The following is a 27394-nucleotide window of genomic DNA, read 5'->3' on the forward strand; positions in this document are numbered from 1 at the left end:
ACCAAGGATGGACACCTTCCCAGGATGGTCCAGGGAACCCCCAAGCATGTTGCAGATGTCTGTCGTATGATGCGAGGGGATTGGACAATGACATTTTCCAATCCTTAAGTGTTACGAATGGACAAATCACCGTCAACTTTGGACTTTAATTTATCAATTTCAGTTGGTAGGAGAAAGGAGATTCTCTTGGACTTTGAGCGGTACAAACCTCTTTGCCCTTGCCGTGAGAGAACTTAGATTTTCTTTGACCAATGGGAAGACTCTTGATCCAGCTTCTGATATGCTGACACCTTCCCTTACCTACATTTTGCCTATCTTAGTTAGTCTCTTTTTGCCCCCTACGTCCTGTTTACAGATTTGTTTAGACCTTTATTTCCTTTTAACTTTTTGTCCACAAGTTTTGTACCCCAGCCAACCCCAATTAGTGACATGCTGATTTTGGAAGATTCCTTTGTCATATCTAGTACCTTTGATGATTCTAATTTGCACTAATGTTTAGACACGTTAGTCAGTGCTTATTTTCTGAACAGCAAGTATTGTTTTTGTTATTCTGTATTGCAGTGATTGAGCGCCTAGTTTGTTTAATGTTAATTAGATTGCACCTCCTTCAGAGGTTTGGACACCCAATGGTGTTGCTGTACCTCTAGATTCAGTTGTTGAGAATTATTTACATTAATGTGAGTATTCATTTGTGATAAAACCCTTAAAAACGTATTTCAGATTTGAGTTTTCATTGTGTGGCCAAATTAGTCATATTGTAAATAAAAAAGTTGATTGATATACATGTTAATATCTCTTACCCATACTATGGTGAAAAGATTTGTCCTCATTACAGCATACTGAAATGCTCCATCGAAACTTTATAGAAGCAAAACAGCACTTCTCTGTACAACACATAAGAGAAAATGGGACAAAAGTTCCAGAAACAGGAAGTAACAGCTACCAAATTAATTGGACTAGCAGTACAGCAAATCAAGGCAAAGACTAGAGGTCAAACGCTATAGTGTGACAAAGAGTTCTTGTTAAACAAAATAAAAAAGAATAGATATTTACCAAAAAGTGTGAAAGCAGAGTGAACACAGGTGTGGGTACAAAAGGGAAATCTGTAACTGTGCATTTGCAAAAAGTATATGCCTTTTGTGTTTTTTTTTTTTTTTTGTTAAAGAAGTGCTGAAATGATCGTAGTATGAAACACAGGTGTTCATAATCCTCATTTTGAATAAAAAAGGATTTCTATGTATATTGGGATATGTAGCAGGACCTTAGGCACAAATAGTTATCTAATTTGTGGCCCATAATGAATGGGGCACACTGCAAGTTATTTACAATCAATCCCTCAATTTTCAGTTGATTTTCATGAAGTTATGTACATGGATTCATTGGCAAGGCGTTGTCAGAAGACATTTGATAGGTAGCAGCCCTAAGGGTAAAAAATGGAGACTCTACAAGAAGGAAACACTCACCTAAGTGAAGTTAGGAAACAGGAATTATATTTTGGGAGAAGAAATGCCTTCCATAATTGACAATGAAATTGTTAACTTAGCAGTAATAAATGTGAAGGCATCAATGTTTTCTACTGTTGTAATGCTAATACAGAACCATTGATCTGTGAGTCACCAATACTGTTTATCCACTGTTTGGTCACTATTAGTAGTGCCCTTAATATTGCTGAGTCATCAATGAGACACAGGGGCATGTAGAGTTTGGTGAAATGGTGCATCTGACATAAAAGTGAAGATGCATAGTTCTGCCAAATGTACAGACTCCTATGCCCATTAAGGGAAGGGGGAGACCTTAGGGTCTCTGATTATGAAGCCTCAGCTGGCTCTGCTGTCTGAAACCTTTGAACCCACAGCTGCTCCTTCACAGAACCAAGAGGTCACAGTGATCCTCATCCCACCCTATTTAGGACAGACAATTATCTCTCATTTTCCCTACTAATTTTTCCTCACCATCATGAGATGGCAGCCCATAGTAGGAAAAACATGCAATAGTTCTCAAGTTCAGGGAAAAAGCTGTGCGAGGCTGGTCCATTGTTATTTCAGTCCTCCAGAATAAAATACTTTGCAGAGCGGGTGCATCAAACATAGTGCATGTTCAGCAAAAGATCACTGCCTTCAGTGGAGCAGCACAAGATGAGTCTTCACTGAAGGCACAGAGATCACACGAGATATCAAAGCCCAACAGGTGGTTCTCCACCAGGGCAGTTGAAGCCATAGCCTCTGCAGACCAAGTGGGCCAGTAGGTGACCCACCCGACTTTTAATGACCTCCTCCATCACTAAGAAAATGGGCATTTGTAATGAAAGAGCCACTGATAATACCGAGCCACTTAGAACACTGGTCGACAAATTACACAGAGCTACTGCTCATACACTGTCAACTATAATACAGAGTCACTGATGTTATTAAGTCAATAACAATATTGCACCATCAATGATAATGACCCATTGATGAAACTCAGACATCTAAATCATGAACCATTCATGTTAATAGCTAAAAAGTAATATTGAGGAAGTTACAACACTGACTCTCTGATAATACAGAGGGAGGGAATAATGAAACAGAGTTATTGTTGATGCTGAACCACTCTTGGTACCATAATGTTGTATCAAGATGATACTGACAATGTGCATCAGTGATCACACTGACACACTGACAATACTGAAGCATTGATTTGTAAGTCACTAGCATTAACTAGTCACTAATACTATTGACTCATCAATAAGAGTAAGGAATCATTTAGAGTTTGTCAGAACTGTGTATCACCACCAAACGTTAGATGCACCAACAAAGTTACGGCCCCTTCCTATTTCGAAGTGGGAGGACATCAAGGATTCCATTAGTGGAGACTAAGTTGGCTCTCCTGTGGGGAATGTTAAATCTGACAGCCTGTCCACTAGAAGGCTGAGGAGTCATAGTGGTGGGCAACCCTCCCTATTTAGGGTAGGTTGACAGTCTCTAATTTTCCCTACTAGGACTCTCTGCCAGATATTGTGATCCCCAATAGGGAAACGGTACAATCGCCTCAACATGCAATGTGAAAGATCCCAGTGTGGCAGGTCCTTGCTATTTTGTTCTGCAAGAACAGATATCCAGTTTGGAATTTTGTTCTTGCAGCGCTTAATAGTTTGATGAGCGAGCACATCTTACATGGCACCCACCTGACAAAGGATCAGTGTCTTCAGAGGAGCTGCCACAGGTGCCACTCCACTGAGGCATGTGGGGGTATTTGCATCTAGAGGGCCGCACTCCAACAGAGGAGCAGAGACTATAGCCTCCCTCACATTGGAGGCCAGCCTCACCCTAAAATTATCCCCACTTTATACTGAGACACTGATAGTAATGACATTACACTCAAGTTCTGCAAATACACAGTCACTGATAGCACAGAGCCACAGATGTTACAAAGTCAATACAAATATCGCACCATCAATAATAATGAACAACTGATGTTATTCAGACACCCTTGATCATTAGTCATTTATATTACTAAGCCAAAGGTAATATTGAGCCATTGACAGTGACGTATCCATTGAATGGAACAATTACAAATACTGAGTGGTTTATCATATTGAAACACTGTTGGAAAAGGGGTTCCTGGTTGGCTGGGGTAAGCACCTAAGCCAGGCAGTAACCACCACTCTAGTCAGGGCAAGGGAACTACACACCCAGGATAACCCCTGCCCGCCCCCTTGGTAGAATTGGCCAGAGCAGTTGGGCTTATCCTAGAGGCAATGTGTTATGCATTTGCACAACGCACACAACCCAGTGACACAATAAATACTCCACAAAAGAGGCTTCACAACAAGCTATATAAAAATAAACTGTATTGCATAAAAATAGACTGTAGACCAAAACATCAGTAATACTCTGCCAAGCAAGCAATTGTCAAACCATTATCACCATAAATCTAAATACAAGAAATATTCAGATATTGCATATGTCCTAAGACATCCTCCATCTGCATACAAAGTAGACACTGAAAATATACTTGTCCCCCCCAACATGGCAAGCACAGCATATATCACTAGTCAGATGATGAAGAGAAATGCAGCATACACAAAGAGGGCAGAAATACCTTCGGAAAATGCGACTCGTGAGACAATCACCCAGAACACATTTGACCTAAAAGTCACAGCGCAGCCGCACTTTCTTTCTGAATTATATACTGAGGGCAAGACCTACATGTCAAGCGCAGGGGCTCCCACCACCTTGAGGAAAGTGCCAACATCAGCGCTGGCCGGACTGGGACCTCTGTAGGGGATCCCTTCCTGATCAGCCAAATGAGGAAATAATAAAGAGGCCTCTCTGGCCAAGGTCAGTTCCTGCAGGAAAGTCTCCCTTGCTCCTACCTGCTGTCAGGGCCACCCCCGCAGCTGCTCTCCATAGCGACTGGAGGGTAAAAGGAGATGAGCCCGCATATGTCTCCTCTAACTACTCTGCACCCCTCTGCACCTGGAGGCAGCTTGGGATCCTGGGCAGTCCTCACCTGTGGGGGGTGGCAGAAGGCAAGTCCAGCGGGCAGGAAGAGGCCAGATCTCATGGGCGAGGATTCTTCTGCCTGCTGACACATGCTCAACTGCCCCAGAGTCCCTCCCGCACTCGCCGTCTGGCAGATCAGCATGGGGGAATCAGCCACACTGGGGAGTTCCTTCGACTCCCGGACCTCTCCACCACAGATGTCTGCACCCGACAAGGTGCGTGGAATCCACTGAGAGAAAAGTCATCGCCCCAGGGCTGCTGGTACTGCAGGGGGTGCCTGCTTGTCCCCCAGGGGCACCACAGAGTGCGAGTCTCGTCGCACAAATCAAAACACTACTGTCGACAACAATATCTCCTCCTTCTCGGCCCCACTTTGCAGTGAGAAAACAACTCAGCGCTCTTGGTGGTGCCGCACATAGGAATCACGTCTGGGGGGAAAGGAAATGGTGGCGCTCACCAGGCACTATGTGGCAGAAGGCTCTAGCCCAAAGTCGAGCACTCCCCAGGCGCTAGATGGAGAAAACGGGAGAAAGAGGGCACACCACCCAGCCCCGGGAGACAGCTATAGAACATAATGCAGAGGTCACGCAGCAGGCCAGCACACTAGGGTCCTTGTAGGCAAAGTGGTAGTCCTTCTTGTGGCTCAGCGGGCCACAGGTCACCACAACAACAAGTCAGCATCTGGTTCCAGGTCCATGCAGTGTCTAAAACATAGGGAACAACCTCTGTAGTTATGCTTATTTTGTATTTGATGCCAGGGAGCATTTCAAAGGAACACCCCCCTTCAACAGCAGCTCTGGCACCAGGCATCAGTCGGGGCTAAACAAGGCCTTTGTATGAGGGCAGGACACAGCCTATACAAATGTAGGTGCACCATTCAGTATGCAGATGTAATCCTGTTATATCTCCACCCTCCCTGTCTAATGGCTGTCTGGAAGCACAAAACCCAGCTGTCACTCTACCCCAGATGTGGATTAGAATGAGGCTGCAAAGCACAAGAGTCATAAGCACAGTGAAATGCTTACTTTCTAAAAGTGACATTTCCACAATGGTAATAAAAATCCACCTACACCAGTAAGCAGGATTTCTCACTACCATTCCAAACATACCAAACATGGCCACACTACTCCTCATAGATCAGAAAATACCACTGAGACATATGCAAGGGCATTCCTAATGGAAACCTATGAGAGGGGCAGCACTCACAGCAGTGAGAAACCAAATAGGCTGTTTGTCACTACCAGGACAGGCCATCCAATAGGCACATGTCGTACCTTTTGCATACATAGCACCATACCCATAGAGCTACCTTGGGCCTACCTTAGAGGTGGCCTATATGTAGTAAAAGGGTAGTTCCAGCCGTGGCAAGTAAATTTAGATGCCAAGCCAATGTGGCAGTAAACTGCGTATGCAGGCCCTGTGGTGGCAGCTTTGAGACCGGTTTGATCGGCTACTTCTGTGGGTGGCACAAACTGCACTGCAGGCCCACTAGTAGTATTTAATTTACAGGCTCTGGGTATAAAGGATACCACTGCACAAGGGACTAACAGGCACATTTAGGGGCATATTTATAAGCCCTTAGCACCACCGTCTGCCACATAAGCATATATTTTTTACGCTAATGTGGCCCAACGAGGCTATTTACAAAGTGGCGCAATGCATGCATTGTGCCACTTTGTAACCCTTTGCGCTACATGATGTGCTACATTATGCCTGCGCCAGGCATAATGTATGCAAAGGGGGCATTCGTCCGTTTAGGGGGCCGAACAAATGGCGCAAGGAAATCTAGCAGATTTCCTTGCGTCATTTTTTACGGCACTTTTAAACCCTGCTCAGAGCAGGTGTTAAAAGGGGGCTTCCATTATTTATCATGGGCCTCAGTGTACTCTGCAGGAGTACCACCAGTATTTTGGAGATACTCCTGCAGAGGACATCAATAGCGTCAATAAAAATGACGCTGTTGCCCCCTACCCTGCGCCATGGTGCGCCATATCCTAGATACGGTGCACACATGGTGGTGGTAGGGGGGAGCTAAGGGACACAAGGAAAGTGGCGCTGCACTAGGTGCAGCGTCACTTTTCTTAAATATGTCCCTTAAATTGCCAATCAGGTGTAAGCCAATCATACCAAGTTTAGAGGGGAGAGTACATGCACTTTAATACTGCTCAGCAGAGTCCTAGAACTAACAAAAAGAGGGTCAGAAAAATAGGAGAAGAAAGGCAAAACGTTTGGGGATAACCACCCTGCAGAAAGAGCCATTTCCAACAAACACTAATAACTCCAGCCTACTAATTTTACTGTGCCATTTATTAAATGATCTCTGGTTTTCTGCCAATGATCATATCAGGCCCGTTGACGATTATCACATTGAACTACTAAGAAGCAAGCACACAATATTTTCTATCTGTTTGGATATTAGCTAATAGTGCTCTTAAGAGCGTATCTCTGTTACAGTCATATGCAGGCTCTCGTCGTGGTGATTAGAGTGGACATTTCATGCTGATTATGGAAATGACAAATTTTAATTCATGTGAGGATAGATGAGTGGTCGTGCACCTGCTACTGAGATTTGTATATAACTTGTCTATCACGGGTTCCTATCCAAGTAAAATAGCTGGAAGTATAACGCGACAGATGCATCAAACTCTACATAACCTGAATGTGTCAAGTTTCAGTTTCAGATAGAATATACTTACGGTTGCTAAACTGCTATTGAGATGGGTAATAGTAACACAAAATGCTAAAAGCTAAAGAGCAATTCTGTTTATACTCTGCACTTTATAGTTAATTATACTATGCATGTAATATTCTCCTACAAATGTTATACTGTTTGTGGAGCAATTTCTGGTTGGTGCAGTTCACGAGCAGGAGCACATTTTGCATGTTTCATAATTTCTTACGCTTTGAGTTGACCAATTGAGCATTAGAATGCATCCTTGTACCATTTTATATGTCTACAGTACGATTACCAACATTGTAAGGAATGGATCGGTGTGTGAAATGGCTATTTCATTAAGTGGAAACCCTTATCAAAGATGAAGTGAATGTTAAGTCTCGAAGTCGATATCCTCCACAGAGGCTCGAAAGATTTATTGGCCATGAAGACTGAATGGATTCATCTGTCCATTAGTGTGACCATGTCTCTGTCTGCTACCTCGACAATTATATTTTATGATGGGTGACACCCAGGCCCCTTTCACACACAAAGCCTGAGTTGTCCTCAGGCCCGAGAAAGGTAAACAGTATGTAGTAATACAGCCATTAATAACTACTTTCCCCAGTGATGTTTCCCCACGAACCATCATCCCTTTATACTTTTGCTTTCCTATTCTGTTTGCAAATATCCTTAGGGCCTACCTGGCAGCCTGCCACTTTTCAACTTCTTCTTAAAGATAACTATTCTCTACACATAAAATAAGACACATGGCTTTGTGTCAGCCTTGTTCAATTTTGTCTGTACATTAACCCTCGCCACCTCACCGATCCACGAATTCCCATCCTTTCTGAGAGAGCAGAAACAATTATCACATCCGGTGAAATCTGAAACTCCAGGGTTGGAATTCAACAGCGTTGACAATCACCTCCAATTACAAGATGTACTGTTCAAAGCGGAGTTTTGATGCTTTATCACACCTTGCATTTACTGGCTGCAGGAAGCTACTCACAATTTATAATCCAGATGCGTACCCAAACAGAAATGTGTGGTGGGGCGGAATTGCCTGACCCAGTTGTAATCGAGGCCTTAGGGGCGCCCCATTTCCTTATGTTTTGGGGTGTATTTATAGTCCTTGGTGAGGCATGGGAAAGAAGAGGATAAATCAGTCCCCCCCGCCCCCCCCCCCCCCATCTACTTCAGTTTCCTGAGATCCATGTTGACCTGAGCAGGCAGAATTAGGTGGGATAAGGCAACGAAGCAGTACCTATTTTTTTCCCTAAGGGCTATAGGCTCGGAGATTGAGGAGATATAGTACAGTGCCACCCTCATCCACTTCCCCTGGTTTTTAGAGAGTTCGGGGAAAGTGCAGCGCATGTTACCACTTTCGTCCGATCTGATGTGAACAGGAGACCACAGTGGGTTTCGGATGGATTCTCTGCGATGTCTCAAGAGACAGCAATCGATTTGGTTATCATATAAACAACAATTCAACAGCCAACAGAAATGTGTGATTTTTACAATGGCTTCTTTCAGAAGCCAAAAACAAGAATTTCGTTTTAAAACTGCATTTTGCTTCAGTTCCACGCTCTCTAGGGGCCAGATGTATGAAAAAAACATTTAGCGAATCGCAAATAGCGATTTTTAAGAAATCGCTGTTTCTGAGTCGCAAAATGCAATGCAACAAAATTGCGAATCGGAAATAGCGATTTCTTAAAATTCGCTAATGCAATTTGCGAGGCCTAAATAGTGAATCGCAAAAATATTTGCGATTTGGTATTTGAAAATCGCAAATTGCGAAAACGCACACCTGGCACAGCCTGATGACATCACAAGCAGGAAGTGAGTCAGCCCAGGCTGTTTCCAGGAGCCACACTCAAAGGAGCAGTGAGAGAGACACAGCCCAGCCCCAGGGTGCAAGTCTGTTAGCAAGGCAGGACTTTACATCACCATGGCCAATGCTGCTAATGGGAAGGAGAAGGGAGAGAGGAAGAGAAAACTGAAGTTCAGTGAGCAAGAACTGGAGGTGCTCACTGAGGAGGTGGTGAGGAGCCATGACCGGCCTTTTGGGAAGAGCTCACTCCAGGTCCCAGAGAGTGAGAAGCGCAAACTCTGGGCTGACATACAGACCAAAATCTGCACAGTGGGGGTTGTGCTGCGCTCAGTGGAGGAGATAAGGAAGAGGTGGTACAACCTGCGTTTCCGTGCCAAGGAGAGGGTGGCCAGCTGACTACAGGAGGCAAGGAGCACAGGAGGCGGACCATCCACCCAGACATTCTCCACCCCTATGGAAGACCTGGTGGAGTCGACACAGCTCCCAGAAGCTGTCAGTGGGGTCACTGACATAGACACGTCCGGCACACCCAGCACCAGTAAAGGTAAGTTCAATAATGAAATGTAACCCCATATGTGTATGTACAAATGCCCCTTAGGAAATAGCAAGTAGTGCAAACCAGTGTCATAAGTACTCCATTCCACATCTTAGATGCGGCACAACAATGCCTTATGGGAGCGGCAGTCCACAACCCAGAGCTGAAAGTAGCACATAGAATGTAATTAAGTAGAGCGACACCCAGAAGAACACAACAACAACGACATAGTGATACGATGTAACTGTACATTTATTACCATTGTTCAACATTTGGTGATACATACATAAATGACATGCTGCACATTGTGGTTGCAGATGGCCCAGGCCCAACAGTAGCAGATTGTGCCATTGTGGGGGATGCTGAAACACAGCCTCTATCAGACTCCAACACCAGCGAGTCAGTGAGTATTGCGCCAATCAGATGCAAGGCAAGGGTTGTACCTCTCCCCGATTTGAGCCTGGACTCGGATGACATGCGGGATGAAGGCCACACTCCATCCCCAGAAGCCAGGTCCACCATAAGGCAGCAGTCCCTGCCCCAGCATCACTCAACACCCCGCAGGAGGCCTCACGATGAAGGCACACAGCACGTAGAAGTAGGTGAGGGCCCATCATTCTTCGGTGGCCTGGAATCATCAATGCTTAAAGTGCAGCGCCTGCAAAACAAAAACATTAGGGCAATGCACAGGCAGATGCAGGTACACAATGCCAACATAGGGGGGGTTGCAGAAGCAATTGGAGTGCCTTAATGCAAACATTTGCAAGCTGCATGAGGGCCAGCTGACAACTGCGGAGAACACCAGGGAACTGACCAATACAGTAAAGGAACTCTGTACAGAGATAAGGCATGAGAGAGTCAGCCACCGCAGGCATGAAAGGCGATTCATGGGGATGTTTAGTGGCTTTTGTCAATCAGTCAATCGCCTTGTGACATCTACAGCCCTCATATCATGGCGTGCTGTGGCCGCACAGGTGGAGGCAGCACACAGCAGTCGGGATGTAGCCCAGGGACTGGTCCAGATTACAAACGTTCTGGATACTATGCTGGCCAATCGCAGTGCTAGACCCAGTGAACTTGGACTAGGGGATACTGAGGAGTCATCTAGCCTCAGCAGCCTTGCAGTGCCCACGACGGATCCTAGGCCTCACAGTGCCAGGCACAGCACTGCCCCTGAGGCTGGCACAAGAGGTGCCGGCGAGGCCACTGCGCACTCGAGTGGAATGTGTAGCCGTGAAAAGTTACTTTGATGGCCACTGAGGACTGACTGCACATGTTGATTTACAGTAAACTATGAAGGCAATAGTGCAACGCTGTAAATGGCTCATTTATGACACATGTGTATTGTTTGTTCCTAGTGACACGTATGTTACCTGAAGTCAAGGTAATAAAGCTAACTACCAGAACAGGTCAGTGAGGTTGTGTTGTCATGACTTACATCTGAAATGGTTGTGCGTGATGTCAGCACGCCTTTGCTTGCCCTCTGCTGCAGTGGTCCTGTCTGCTGGCTGTAGGGGTGGTATGGGATCATCATCCTCATCTGAGTCTGTCTCCGATATTTCCACAGGTATGCCCCTGGTGGTAGCTATTTTGCGCAAGATCGCACATGTGGCCACTATTCTACAGGTCGTGTCCAGGCTGTACTGTAGTGCCCCTCCACTTTTGTGGATGCACCGGAAGCAACTCTTCAGCAGGCCAAAGGTGCGCTCCACCACATTGCGGGTTGTCCTGTGTGCTGAATTGTATCTCCGCTCTGCTGGTGTTGCAGGATTTAGGCAGGGCGTCATCATGTGGGTGCGCACTGCGTAGGCACTGTCTCCTGGAAGGAACAGAGGGTATAATGAGTAGCTGAGCCATCTGACGTCACACTGCCATCAATGCACCATTGTAAAGCGGGAAAATACCTAGTAGATGTCCTTCACCAAATTCCCAGGCTAGCAGTCTTGTGTGAATCCCACTGTGGCGAAAGATAAACGAATCATGTGTGCTCCCTGGGTACCTGGCCACAAGATCATTTATGATGTAGAAGGCATTGCATGTCACCTGTATATTCATGGACTGTTGGTATTTTATGGTTGCAGTACACATACTCTGTTGCCGATGGTGGACAGATTGCAACATGTGTCCCATCTATGGCACCTAGGACGTGGGGAAACTGTGCTATCTGGTAGAAATCTATTTTTGTCTGCTGTAGTTCCTGTGGGGCGTGGGGGAATCTGATGTACTGGTGTATCCTACTCAGCATGGCGTTTAGAAATGCATTGACAAATCTAGAGAGGGCACTCTGTGATACCCCTCCAGCTGCTGCTATGACCCCTTGGTAGCTCCCTGAGGCAAGTAGGTGCAAGGAGCATACTACCTGCACATGGGTAGGTATGCTATTGGTCCTGTGTGTTGTGCGCTGCAGTATGGGTTGTAGCTCAGCTATCAGGTCAAGTATCATGGCTGAGCTCAACCTGTACTTCTCATATATTTCCTCCTGAGTCTGGTCAAAAAGGGTAATGCGTACTCTGAAAATGCGCTCCTGTCTCCTCCTCCCTCTCCTCAAACCTGCCAAGATCCTCATTCTCCTTGCCATGACGTAGAGTGCAGCCATTGTGGAAAAGAGTCTGAGGCATTCTGGGCCTCTTTATATAGGTTGTATCTGGTTACCACCTGGTTTCACTCCGTGGTAATTTGCATGTGCAAAAGCCCATTCTGCGAAAATTCGCAATTTGCGAATTTTTGATGCATCGAATTGCGACATGGTTTTGCGTGTCGCATTTTGCGTCTCACAATTTCTGACGTGAAATACCGAATCTGTATTTGCGAGTCGCTATTCCGACTCGCAATTTACAAAATGCTAATAGAGATTCGGTATTTCCTTTTTGCAAAATGCGACACGCAAAACCATGTTGCTTTGCAAAAAATCGCAAAGTTTGCGATTCCTTGTTTTTGGCCTGCGAATGCCTTTCATGCATCGCAGACCACGTTTTTGCATTTGCAAACGGCCGAATTCTGCGATTCGCACCGTTTGCGAATGCAAAAAAGTTTGATACATCTTCCCCTAGTTTCCTTGCTTCAAATATTGGATGGATTAGGACCTTGGTGTCTGAAATGTTTGCTTGTACTGCCACCTTTCCACTTTATCTTCCTTACACTATTTAGCTCAGAGATGATGCCACCTCCCCTATAACGATACTGCCCTGCTCCAAATATCCATCTGGGCACATTCAGGACCAGAAATCCTCCTATTCTTGCTCCCCCCTGCCAGATTCTACATCGATCCAGCTACCAGTTCATGGGTACCTTCTGATATTAGGATCTCCTAACTATATTACTTTAACCTGTCTGTCATGCTGTGTAATTCCAGAAAGCTATGGACCATATTTACACAGAAGTGACTCAGCGCCGCGCTGTGGCAGCACCATGCTGCTTCACTTCTGAAACGCAGGGATTCTCTGGCCCATATTTATACTTTTTGACGCAAAACTGCGCCAACGCAGTTTTGCGTCAAAAAAATTAGCGCCGGCTAACGCCATTCTGAAGCGCCATGCGGGCACCGTATTTATTGAATGACGTTAGCCGGCGTTAGCCGCCGGCGCCGTCTGGTGTGCGTTAAAAAAAACGACGTACACCAGGCAGCGTCGGCGTAGGGGGATATGGGGCTTGGGCGTCAAGAAATGGGGCAAGTCAGGTTGAGGCAATTTTTTCGCCTCAACCCGATTTGCGCCATTTTTTACGACTCCCAACCCCCATAGAAATGACTCCTGTCTTAGCAAAGACAGGAGTCATGCCCCCTTGCCCAATGGCCATGCCCAGGGGACTTCTGTCCCCTGGGCATGGTCATTGGGCATAGTGGCATGTAGGGGGGCACAAATCAGGCCCCCCTATGCCACAAAAAAATTAAAAATAAATACTTACCTGAACTTACCTTAATGTCCCTGGGATGGGTCCCTCCAGCCTTGGGTGTCCTCCTGGGGTGGGCAAGGGTGACAGGGGGTGTCCCTGGGGGCATGGGAGGGCACCTCTGGGCTCCTTCAGAGCCCACAGGTCCCTTAACGCCTGCCTTTTGCAGGCGCAAAAAAACGGCGCAAAAGCGGCGTACGTCATTTTTTTTTACCCGCCCACTCTCGGGCGTGATTTTTGCCCAGGAGTATAAATCCGACGCACATGCCTCGGAGTCGATTTTTTAGACGGGAACGCCTACCTTGCATATAATTAACGCAAAGTAGGTGTCCACGCTAAAAAATGACGCTAACTCCATGGACTTTGGCGCTAGACGCGTCTAACGCCAAAGTATAAATTTGGAGTTAGTTTTGCGTCGAAATTGCGTTAAAAAAAAAAACGCAATTCAGGCGCAAACGGAGTATAAATATGCCCCTCTGTATTTACACAAATACAGTGCACCACTATTTTTTCCCCTAGTGCTGGTGCTAAATTTAGCTGCAGCACCAACGCAGGCATCTTTGCACCATAGTGCATGTGTGTCTGCGTTAAAGGAAATTATTGTTTATGTGCAGGAAGGTGTCCCCTTCCTGCACATAAATAATCTACAATGGTGATTTGTTACTTCTATGTGTACTGCAGAATGCATTACACATAGAAATAGCAAATTGTCATTATTGAATGCTTGTTTATAGGCAAGAAGGAACATCTTCCTGCAGATAAACAGTCATTCATGGCAGAATGCAGCACACATAGAAATACCCAAAACTAGGAGAAATTAAAGTATTTCTCCTCGTTGCACCATGCTAACACCAGCCCTGGGGTGGTGTAATTTTTTGGTGCAGCCACAGATTTACAAATTGTTCTAAATCTGGGCAGCGTCAAAAGCAACTGATGTTGCAGTGAAACACCACAGCAACACCCATTGCACACCCCTCTGCTGCAGAAAGCAGCATTGGAGTGGTGCTGCTTTGCATTCCTCTGCATCAAGTGACATTCCAAGGTGGAAACTTGGGAATTCCTGTGCAACCACCAATGGGGTTTTGACCCAAAAGCCTACCTAATATCAACAGTAGACATAGTTTTGCACCACAAATTAACACCACTTTGAAGCAGGCATAGAAATGTGCAAATACTTTTATTTTTCCCACATTTTCCCACTTTGAATCTGAGCTGCACTGTACAGCACGCATTCAGAGGGGGAAGCGTTTTAAAGTGAGCCTAAGCATACTATTTTGTCCTGGAATGTGCTCTGCCAGTACAATTCAAATGTTAGACAAGATGTAGACACCTTTTCAAGGTGTAGCCTGATTGTGCACAATTACTACGGAGAGAGAAGGATAGTGCTAGCGCAGGTGTCTTAATAAAAATTATTAATGCTTATTTTTGTATCATGAGTAAAGGATTATCATAGAAAATGTAATAACATAGAAAAATTATGAACGCATATGAAAATGTGATCGCAGTGAGTGGCCCCCAATATTCATGAAGTATACTTATTAATAGTTTATTAATATGAAATGTTGAATTTATGTTTGACTGATGTAGTAGTATGTCATATTAAAGGTTATGCATTATGTATTAGCTTTAATAATTGTAGGCCTTAACTTAGCAAAGGTCTTGGCCTAGTTGCCCGGCCCATGTCAAGCTGTATTGCTTAACGTTTAATAAAAGGCTGTTCAGAAAATTAAACTGTGATTTTCTGCTGTACCACTTAGATGTGCTCCTAGCTAAAAGTCTTTCTCCTGAGAACAATTGCTACAAGATGCTGTTCTTGTTGAATGTAACATTGTAAATGTAATGTATGTAAGACTGACTTTCTCAGGAGGTGAGTGGAGTAGTGGTAGAAATCACAGATTTGAAGTTTTAGTTTTATTGGATAAAGTGTGAACATGCGATTCCTTGACCAATAGGGACTTGTCAAGTTGTTTTAGGAAATTTTACTTAACAGGACTGCACCAAGAGAAGACAGCCCATTTGTCTATTTTCTTGCTGGCCGAAAGGTAAATATTTTCTTGTGCGTCTTGACAAGAGACATGCTTAACTTTATTGGTTAAAGACTTTGGCCCTCATTACAACATTGGCGGTAAATCCTGCTTACCGCCGTGCAGAAGACCGCCAACACACCGCCACGGCAGCGGAAATCCGCTACAGCTATTACGACCCACAGCTCAGAATCCGCCAAAATCTAGATACCCACACAAGTCCGTCACACCAAAGGTCAGTGATAAACTGGCGATAACAAAACCTCCACCGTCACGCCAACAGGAATACGCCCAAACTATCACGACCCACGAATCCACGCGGCGGTCTTTCAACCGCGGTATTCCATTGGCGGTACACACCGCCGAGCTCAAAATACACACACATTTACAAAACACTACCACATTGGACAATTCCAAATACACACACCTGATACACATACACACACCACTCCCACACACCCAATACAATATAAAACACACACCCACATTACCCACAAACCCTTACAACCAAAAATTTGGCAGAAGCAGAGAGGCAGCAAAGCAAAGACCACACCAGTATACAGAGGCACACAACACCATCACACATACGCATCCACGCACAAAATACTACACACCCCTAAACATGACCCCACACATCACAACACACACCACCTCACACATCACCCACACCACCCCATGGCACCGCAAAGACACCCCATGTTTTCTGAGGAGGAGCTCAGGGTCATGGTGGAGGAAATCATCCGGGTAGAGCCACAGCTATTCGGATCACAGATGCAGCACACCACCATAGCTAGGAAGATGGAGCCATGGTGTAGAATCGTGGACAGGGTCAACGCAGTGGGACAGCACCCAAGAACACAGGATGACATCAGGAAGAGGTGGAACGACCTATGGGGGAAGGTGCGTTCCGTGGTCTCAAGACACCACATTGCAGTTCAGAGGACTGGTGGCGGACCCCCACCTCCTCCCCCACAACTAACAACATGGGAGGAGCAGGTCTTGGCTATACTACATCCTGAGGGCCTCACAGGAGTAGCTGGAGGAATGGACTCTGGTAAGTCAAATCTTTCACTACTTCATCCCCCGCCCTACCTGCATGCTATCACATACCCCCACCCTCGCCCTCACCCCCATCACTCCAACTCCTCACATATGTCCCACTATCACAAACCACACATCCCATCACCAAGCCCTGCATACAACAACAAAGCATGGACACCCATCACCAATGCATGTCCACTACACATACCCACACAGACCCCTAAACAATTAACATGCAAAGTCCTACGCAAGAATGTAAGCACTGGGGTACAGGGTCACCCACCCATTGCACACCATGGCACACACAGATGCGATAATCATGCCTTTACACCCCTGCAAGACCCCTACCCAACGTCACCAGACAGGAGGTTCCAGACATGTCCACTCCACCCACAGAAAAGGCCCACAGTGATGACAGCAGCTCTGTCCAACTGGATCTAGATGACCAGCCCGGCCCTTCTCGGACCTCTGGACAGTCGGTTCCCCTGACACAGTCACAGGCCACCACAGAGCCTCCCCCCTCAGGAAACACCAGCACAGCACCCACCCAGCGGGACCATCCCTCTGTCCCCAGGACACGTCAAGCAGCAGTTTGTCCACCACTACAGGGAACCCAGGCTATCCCACCACCCCAAGAACAACAGGGACCTGGGGGTAGAGGGCACACGGTTCAGGGGACAGAGGCCCAGGAAAACCGGGGAACTGGGAGGTCTGCTGTGCGACAGGGGGAGGACAGGCCCAGGGAACCCACTCTCCACAAGGCCTTCTCCAACATCATGGGAGCATACCATCATTCCCAGGAGACGATGGCAACGGTACTGACCAAGATTCAGGAGACCCAACGGCTGCAGGAGGAACAGTATTTGGGGTTCAGGGAGGAACTCAAATCCATCAATACCAATCTGGGCACCATTGTAGGGGTGCTGAAGGACCTAGTGAACACCAGGAGGGACACTGTGGCACAACAGGGGGCCCCTGACACTAGCCCAGACGATGAACTGCCCACCACCTCCGCCAGCGCTAGTGGACAGGAGGCACCGCCACAGGACCACGACACCAGCACCCCACCCCCTGCAGATGGAGAACCACCCCGCAAGCGGTCCCTGAGATCCAGGACAAAGACAGAGAACAATGCCAAGACCCCCGCCAAGAAATAAGACCACCCTGAATGTCATCCTTCATTCCCACTTTGTCACCCTGTCCATCCTTAAACTGCCCTAGCTCCACTTCCTATGGCCCTTTGGACAATGCACCTGTGAGACCAATAGACAGGACTCTGCCATGGACATTCCTCCACCATCACCCCTGACCATTTTACAACCCCCTCCACTATTTAGCACTTAAATAAACACCCTTGAACCACAAAACAACCTGGAGTCAGTCTGTGCTTTCACAAATGTGTATTTGCAATAACTGCGGGAAACAGCAATGTCCATTCTATTGTCAACATACCAATGTCACACAGCTCTAGTACATGAGGTAACATAGCAGAGGTCACACAGTGGGACCCACATCTGTGAAATCGAAAGGGAAAGTGACAAATCAGGGTCCATACACTGGGTGAAAGTGACAGACAGATGAGAGGTCGAACAATTTTATCAGATATAGGAGGCAGTGATGTCTTCTAACCTGTGCCTCACTGGAAGTATTGTTGGATCACGGTGTTTGTGTTGTCTATGTCCTCTTCTTCTGCCTCCTCTTCTTCACTGTCCACAGGCTCCACAGCTGCCCAACACCTCCTTCAGGACCATCCTCCTCCAAAGGCACCTGTCGTCGCAAAGCCAAGTTGTGCAGCATACAGTAGGCCACGATGATCTGGCACACCTTCTTTGGTGAGTAGTAAAGGGAACCACCTGTCATATGGAGGCACCGGAACCTGGCCTTCAGGAGGCCGAAGGTCCTCTCTATAACCCTTCTAGTTCGCCCATGTGCCTCATTGTAGCATTCCTCTGCCCTTGTCCTGGGATTCCTCACTGGGGTCAGTAGCCATGACATGTTGGGGTAGCCAGAGTCACCTGCAAATGTCGAGGGACAACTGTTAGACACACACTAACCCTTAGGGACAACCCCAAACCCAGACAACTATTCACACTGTATAGGGTCCTTGTCCTCACCTGGAGTTGCCCCATCACATAAGGGATGCTGCTATTCCTCAGAATGTAAGCGTCATGCACTGAGCCAGGAAACGTGGCGTTCACATGGGAGATGTACTGGTCAGCCCAACACACCATCTGCACATTCATAGAATGGTAGCTTTTCCGGTTTCTGTACACCTGTTCACCCCTGCGGAGGGGTACCAAGGCCACATTTGTCGCATCAATGGCACCTATGATGTTGGGGATATGTCCCAGGGCATAGAAGTCACCTTTCACTGTAGGCAAATCCTCCACCTGAGGGAAAATGATGTAGCTGCGCATGTGTTTCCGCAGGGCAGACAACACTCTGGACAACACGTTTGAGAAAATACGCTGGGAGATCCCTGATGGTATGGCCACTGTAGTTTGGAAAGACCCACTTGCCAGGAAATGGAGTACTGACAGGACCTGCACTAGAGGGGGGAATCCTGTGGGATGGCGGATTGCTGACATAAGGTCTGGCTCCAACTGGGCACACAGTTCCTGGGTTGTGGCACAATCAAGTCTGTAGGTGACTATTACATGTCGCTTTTCCATTGTCGACAGGTCCACCAGCGGTCTGTACACCGGAGGATGCCGCCATCTCCTCACCTGCCCCAGCGGACCTGCTCTATGGATGAGAACAGCAATCAGAGGGTCAGCCAACACTGAGGTACAAAAAAAACAACTTTATTGCACACAATTGTCAATCCGCTATGTGCCTGTCTTAGGGGGTCATTCTGACCCTGGCGGACCACAGAAGCACCGCCAACAGGCTGGCGGTGCTTCCTGGGCCATTCTGACCGCGGCGGTAAAGCTGCGGTCAGAAAAGGGGAACCAGCGGGTTTACCCCTGGCCCAAGGAATCCTCCTTTTCCGCCAGGAACAGGATGGCGGGAACGGGTGTCGTGGGGGCCATGGGGGCCCCTGCACTGCCCATGCCACTGGCATGGGCAGTGCAGGGGCCCCCTAACAGGGCCCCACAAAGATTTTCAGTGTCTGCTTTGCAGACACTGAAAATCGCGACGGGTGCCACTGCACCCGTCGCACCCCTGCAAATCCGCCGGCTCCATTCGGAGCCGGCTTCCTCTTTGCAGGGGCTTCCCCGCTGGGCCGGCGGGCGATCTTTTGGAGATCGCCCGCCGGCCCAGCGGGAAAGTCAGAATGACCGCCGCGGTCATTTGACCGCGGTGCGGTCTTTTGGCGCACTCCGCCGCCCGCCGGGGTCGGAATGACCCCCTTAGTGTGTATGCAAGGCCTAGATGGGTGTGATGCATTTAAAATTAATGCCATGTGACCCCCTGAAATGGCGGCTGCCTGACCTATAAGGTGGGACAAGTGGATATGAGGTAACTGCGCTGGCGTTGTACACCGTCGCGGTAGGCGGTCGAAGCCCGCAGCGCAATCCTGCATTGGTTAACATGGGACCCTATGGGTCCCAGGAGCCAATGACGATGTACGCCGGCGGTGACGGTACACACTGCCGCGGACGTGACCGCTATTTTCTCTCTGTTCACTCACTTGATACCTGATCTTCGACAGGAGAGGACCTACACTGCAAGTGCTGCTGTGACTTTAGTCTGGAAGCGACAAAGGCTCAAGTGTCTGGGGGAAGGGCCCCTGCCTTCACATCGGAGGAGTTGGAGAAACTAGTGGATGGGGTCCTCCCCAGTACACGCTACTCTACGGTCCTCCAGACAAACAGGTGAGTACACTGTGAGCATGCTGTACGGACAATGCCTGTTTGGAGTGGTGTGGATGGGAGATGGGGGGGATGAGGCATCCATGATACAACGGTGAGTGTATGTGCGTCAGGGCAAGGGTGGGAACGTGGGCCAATGACTGTGACGGTCCGGACGGTTAATGTTTGACCTTTTCCCCTGTACTATTCCTGTAGGTCAGCGCCCACCCGAAGAAGGATATTTGGTGTGCAATCGCCAAGGATATAAGGGCCCTGGGGGTCCGCCACAGACAGAGCACCCACTGCCGTAAAAGATAGGAGGACATTCGCTGCTGAAGCAAGAAGACAGCGGAGGCCCAGCTGGGGATGGCCTCCCAACGTGGGAGGGGTGCCCGTCGCACCATGACCCCCCTGATGTCCAGGATCCTGGCGGTGGCATATCCAGAGTTGGATGGGCGCTTGAGGGCATCACAGCAGCCACAAGGGGGTGAGTACAGTCACATCCATCTGACTCTGCGTGCATTAGGAGGTGTCTTGGTGGGGGAGGTGGGCTGTGGGTTCCCCTAGGCCAGGGCGAGCCTTGTAGGCAAGGTCCCTTTGTGAGGCAGGCTAAGTGGCACCCCAACCCCACCAGTAGTAAGAGCCATCTACACTTAGTCGGGCTCTTGTGACTTCCAGGTGTGCAGCAATTGGGCATAGGCCATGTACCCCATGTCCCTGTAATAAATTAGGGAACTCTAAGTGCATGGCATAGTGCAGAGGGCTGCTGTGTCTGTAGTGTCCGCCAACGGTAGCGGTGTTGCATGCACTGAACGTCTTTCTACTTTCTTTCCCCCACCCTTTTTGTGCTCTCCCTGCTCTTGTGTGCATTAGCATCATCAGGCAGAGGAGCTGTACCACCGGAGAAGGAGGGAGCTGCATCCCACATGGCCCTGGAGGGCGAGACTACGGAGTCAGAATTCATCAGTGGGACGGAGGGTGAGGGGAGCTCCACGGCGGGGACTGGAGCAGAGACCAGCGACACCGACTCCTCCTCTGATGGGAGCTCCCTTGCCGTGGCGGGCCCCTCTGTGCCCACCGCATCTACAGATACAGCCACCACCTCCCCTACCAGCACCGCCCTCCCAGCAGCCCCTCAGCGTGTGCCCCGTGACTGCTCACCCAGGAGGGTGGGCATCTCCTTTGCCCCAGGCACCTCAGGCCCTGCCCAGTCAGCCCTGCTGCCCTCAGTGAGGAGGCCATTGACCTCCTCAGATGCCTCACTGTTGGGCAGTCTACCATTCTGAATGCCATCCAGGGTGTAGAGAGGCAGTTGGAACAGACAAATGCATACCCGGAGGGCATTCATTCTGGCCAGGCAGCCCATCAGCAAGCATTTCAGACTCTGGCCTCAGCACTGATAGCGGTAATTCTGACTTTCCCGCTGGGCTGGCGGGCGGTCGCCTTCAGACCGCCCGCCAGCCCAGCGGGAAAGAGGCTTCCACGATGAAGCCGGCTCGGAATCGAGCCGGCGGAGTGGAAGCTGTGCGACGGGTGCAGTTGCACCCGTCGCGTATTTCACTGTCTGCGCAGCAGACAGTGAAATACATGTAGGGGCCCTCTTACGGGGGCCCCTGCAATGCCCATGCCAGTGGCATGGGCACTGCAGGGGCCCCCAGGGGCCCCGCGACCCCCCCTACCGCCATCCGGATCCCGGCGGTCGGACCGCCGGGATCTGGATGGCGGTAGGGGGGGTCGGAATCCCCGTGGAGGATTCAATGGGGCGGCGGTACACTGGCGGGAGCCCGCCAGTGGTGCCGGTCCGACCGCGGCTTTACCGCCGCGGTCGGAATCCCCATTGGAGCACCGCCGGCCTGTCGGCGGTGCTCCCGCGGTCCTCCGCCCTGGCGGTCTTTGACCGCCAGGGTCAGAATGAGGGCCTTAGTCATCAGAGGAGTGATTGCTAGTGCAGGTGTCTTAATAAAAATTATTAATGCGTATTCTTGTACCATGAGTAATGGATTTGTGTAGAAAATATAATAAGCTAGAAAAATAATGTACGCATTTGAAAATGTGATCCCGATGAGTGGCCCCCAATATTCACAAAGTATACTTATTAATAGTTTATTAATATAAAAAGTTGAATATATGTTTGACTAATGTAGTAGTATGTCATATTAAGGGTTATGCATTATGTATTAGCTTTACTAATTGTAGGCCTTAACTTAACAAAGCTCTTGGCCTTGTTGCCCGGCCTCATCTCAATCTGTACTTCTTAACGTTTAATAAAAGGCTGTTCAGAGAATTGAACTGTGATTTTCCGCTGTACTATTTAGATGTGCTCATAGCTAAAAGTCTTTCTCATGAGTGCCATAGGCTAATTACCCGTAGGGTCTTAAGGTGCTGTTTGTGGGGTTGCTGCTTAATCGAAGAGCCAGGTCTTAAGGTCCTTCCTGAACTCCTTCAGTGATGCGGTCTGCCTGAGTTTTAGCGGTAGCGTGTTTTATGTCTGGGCTGCCATGTAGAAGAAGGATCTTCCTCCTGCTGTGCTTTTCTGGATCTTGGGAATGGCTGCGAGTGGGGATGTCTGTTGGGTACGTAGAATGCGAGGCAGTGGTTGAGGTATACCAGTAATGATGAGATGCATTGTGCAGTGAATTGTTCTCTCTGATGCAGCAGCAGGAATACATATAATGCAGTGCAACTTATTTGACCACAAGTTTTGGAATTAACACTTTCTTTGAGATGCTCATCCTCGTTTGAGTCAAACGTGGGCACTTGAAATAAAAGAGGTCAAGTTCCTGATTGGTTAGAAAGCCTCCATGCATTGTGCATATATTAGATAGTTGTAAGGGGAAGGTGCAACTTCTGTCCCTTCTGTGTAATTTGAGTATTTTTAGACCCTTGTTACTACTCACATATTATGTTGGTGTCAGATAATACCCAACATATATGCATTTGTTGCTAATCTTGCAACGTGGGCAGGAAAGTGTTGAATCATCACCTTCCTACTTTTTTTTAACAAAACAATATGAGGAATTTAGGAGGGCACCAAGAAGAAGAATGCCATCCTCTCTCCAAAAATTCAAATGCCACTCAAGTGCACTGTGAATAAAGAAATAACCTGCTCTGTACAACAGCACAATTCAGGTGAAGGATATCCAATCCTCGAGTAAATAGAGCTGCATCCCAATCTATACTTTAAGACACAGGACCTCATTTACGATGCCCCAGCGGCACACTGCACCACAGGAGTGTAATTTTGCAGCACACATAGAAAGAGGAACACACCTTTTATGATTGTTATTTTTGGGCAAGAAAGTGACCCGTCCTGCACAAAAACAATGATCCCGGAATGCAGGCATACTTGCACCATGGTGTAAGGATGCCTGCATTGGCGCTAGGCAGCAACTTGTGCACCAGTGCAGTGGGAAAGGACAGAAATGTGCTGTATCTTGTAGATATGGCACATTTCTGTCCTTTCCTGGTGGTGCAGGGTGGCACACCAGGTCCACTGGTGTCAAACTCTGGATCCAGAACTGCATTAAAGTATCCACCTGGTACTCCATGTGAGAAGTCCAGAAGGACCTGTGACAGATCCTGAAGGAAGGTGAGAGAGGCCTCTGGGGGAGTGTAAACACTCACTAGATTTATGATTCAGCCTTCTAGTGTACCGGTATTTGTGAGGAAGCGACCGTGAGGGTCGCAAACCTCCCCTGAGACTGTTATGGGATGGAACACCCTAGCAGGATGGCCAACCCTCGGGTGCCACAAGAGTAGCCCGAGTGAAAGACCCTGTTGTAACCCTTATGCACCAGAAAGGCGCAATGGTTACCCATAAGGGGCGTCTCTTGGAGTGTTAATACATCAGGGAGGTGCTGATGGGAGAAACTAAGGACATCTGTATGCTTCACACCCTCTAAGAGACCATTGACATTCCAAGACAAAATGCGAATTGGTGTCATGTCAGTAAATGTGAGGTCTGATACTAAGCAGAGAAGTAGAGATGTGCAGTCCCTCTGTGCTTAGGGATCAATGCATGTGTCTGTCATATAGTATGAGGAGCCATGTCTCAGGTTGTGCTATATTGGGTACATTGTAGTTGCATGCCGATGTGTCTTTATCCACACTAAAACAATCAATTACATAAAACATCATCTGCAACCAAAATAATGTTAACAGTAAATTGACTCCCAACCCCTCAACACCTGTCCCACCTCCTAATTCCCTACCCAGGATCACTCCAAGTCACTTATTTGGTGTAAAAGTGGCATACGGTTGTGCCAGATTATGTTTTATGTTCAGATAGCCTACCCAGTATTGCATATTTGTTAAGTGCCTGGAAAGAAAGCTGTTCCTATTTTTAAGGATTGGACATGATCTATTCATTTAAAATTACTTGTAATCACCTCTAAATATTTATAACTTTTGACCTATTTTATTCTTATGAAAAAAGCATTTAGAATTTGGTTCCTTTTTGCCAAATACCAATATCTTTGTAGTCTCTATATTTATACTTAGAGAATTTGTAATACAGTCCTGGGCAAGTGTATCAATTTTAATCAAGTCATCAGCATAAAGAAGACAAGGATGTGTGTATTATGTAAAATGAGTGAATAGAAATGAATTGAACTAAGAGTTGCTACATAGAGGCAGAACAAAGTGGGAATGAGAACTCTCCCTTGATATCGACCATTCAGAATCAGAACTAATTTTTATAATCAACCTGTTATGCCAATCTCTACTTGTGCCCAGATAGATGTATGTAATCACTGAATTAGTGAAAGTAAACCTAATGGAATGCCCCACATCACTGATTTGCCCCAAAGATTTACTCTAGCCACTGTACCAAAAGCAGCTTGAAAGTCGATGAAGGCTGATTTATAGTTTGGTAGACAGGTGACACTGTCACAAACGTGACGGAGTAACCAAGCAGCCATATTACAACTGCAATATATCCAATGGCACTTGTAAACAGTGAACAGGATATCAGTCACATTTGTGATGGATTAGCCCATCTGCCAAAGTATAAATCAGGACCTAAGTGATTAGCAGAGATGCTGAACCGACACTGGGACTTGAACCTGGTACCAGAGTTCCAAAATTGGTAACTTAGTCATTGTAAGAGGCCTTAATGTTATCTCAAGCGGCAAAGGCTTAGGGCAGCTGCCTGGACAGATTATTCAAGTTTGGAGCTACCATCTGCTTGCCAGTAAAATCTATGATCAAATATTCATTCTTATCATTCTCATCAGGCAAAGTGCCAACCGTGAGTCTAGCAGCTACATTCCTTTACCCGACATATCCTATATAGACATAATGTTGGAAACAGCTGTGATAATTCAGCTTTAAATATTCATTCATGAGAACAAGTCAATGCATTTCTACCATGATGGTCTCAGCTCCAGTTGAATTACAAAGTCAGTTTCTCTGGAGTTATAGTTTGATTCACAGGTAAATGCATATGTCAGTAGTGTTAGCGCTTTGGTGTTGCTCGATATATGAGCAATTTTTGTCACCCTGGACCACAAAATTCTACTGCACCATCCAACAAAACAAGTGATTGTTGGTGCTGTCTTTTGTTGGACTTGATGATTTCTTTCTTATAAAACAAATCAGGTACTGAACTGGCTTTCAATCAACTGACAATTCATATTCACTTATCATGAATCTTGCCAATCATCCCGATCATATCCCCCTATCCCTAAGACAATTTCTGCTCCACAGATATGTTATTAGTATAATCTTGCAGTTATTTTACCTTCTAATAGCCATGTCCCCACACTGCCACCTATGGGACCAAAGAGGTCAAACACACAGGCAACTGTTTCCTGATACTTCAAGATTCATGAGAGAGTGGAGTCCAGAATAGTATATATGAACCAGGAGTCTCTAAAGGTGCTTTTTTCAGTCACCCACTAGGATTAATGAGTGGCATGCTTCATTATTAGGTTGGCACATTAGATGCCTAGGGTCTTATTCACAAGGAGCTTCTGCTGCTGCTGCTGTATCATTCTTTTTGATGGAGTGGCGTCTCATTCTTAGCCACATATTTACAAAGTGGTGCTAGAGGCCTCTAGTGCCGCTTTTCCATCCCGTTCACCAATGTTTCCAGGCACCAGATCCGGCTGCATCAGATAGCGACAATGATGTGCAAGGTAGATGTTCTCTCTCAAAAAACACAGAGAACTTACAAGGAATTTGAAAAGTGATGCTTCCTTGGCAAAAGTTGTGCAGAGTCTCCAATACATTAAACAATTGATGCCTTGTCAGACCAGGCATAAAAATTATACATTGGCACTGGTATATAAGGAGAACATACCCAAATCACTCAGTCAAGCTTTAGGACACTATAAACCTACTCCTACTGCAGCTTGGCGCCCCAAGAAGACCACCACCACCAGCACCTCCACCATCATCCCCACCACCACCACCACCACCTGCACCATGGAGGCAACATAGCAGAAGGGAGCACATATATCGACAGCGTACATCGCTAATTGGACTTAGGGAGGAAGAGGTAATTACCCATTACTGTCTCCATTGGGAGTCCATAGTATGGCTGCTACACCAGATTGCGCCAAGACTCCAGGCAACTGTTGACAGGGTTACCAACATCCCTCCACAGACAAAGCTCATGGCTTTAATTCACATGCTGGTCTCGGGGTCCTTCCACACAACAGCAGCCCACGTGGCCAGAATTCTCCTCATTCTTATCCTCTGTTTTGGATGCCATCTGACATCCCGCTATGTCCTCTTCTCCATCACCCAGCAAAAGCAGCAGGAGATGAAACAAGGATTTTATGCCATCGCTGGGTTACCACATGTGCTAGGTGCCATAGACTGCACACATATGCAAATTGGTTCCTCCTGCTGCAACTGACCATCTCTACCGCAACAGGAAACACACCCAGTCCATCAATGTCCAGGCCATTGTCGACCATTATGGGTTATTTACAAACGTGGTGGCAAAATATCCTGCCAGTGTGCATGATGCATACATATTCTGGCACTCAATCATAAACAAGCTATTCCAGGATGTAGAATATGGAAATGGCCTACTTGTAGGTAAGCAAAACTCAAGTACCTTAGAGACCCACTGACAATTAGAAATGGGTGACACAATACACATCTCAGTGTCTACCAACACAGACAGGGACTT

The sequence above is a fragment of the Pleurodeles waltl genome, chromosome 5 (assembly GCF_031143425.1).
Source record: "Pleurodeles waltl isolate 20211129_DDA chromosome 5, aPleWal1.hap1.20221129, whole genome shotgun sequence".
NCBI classification, from domain to species: Eukaryota; Metazoa; Chordata; class Amphibia; order Caudata; family Salamandridae; genus Pleurodeles; species Pleurodeles waltl.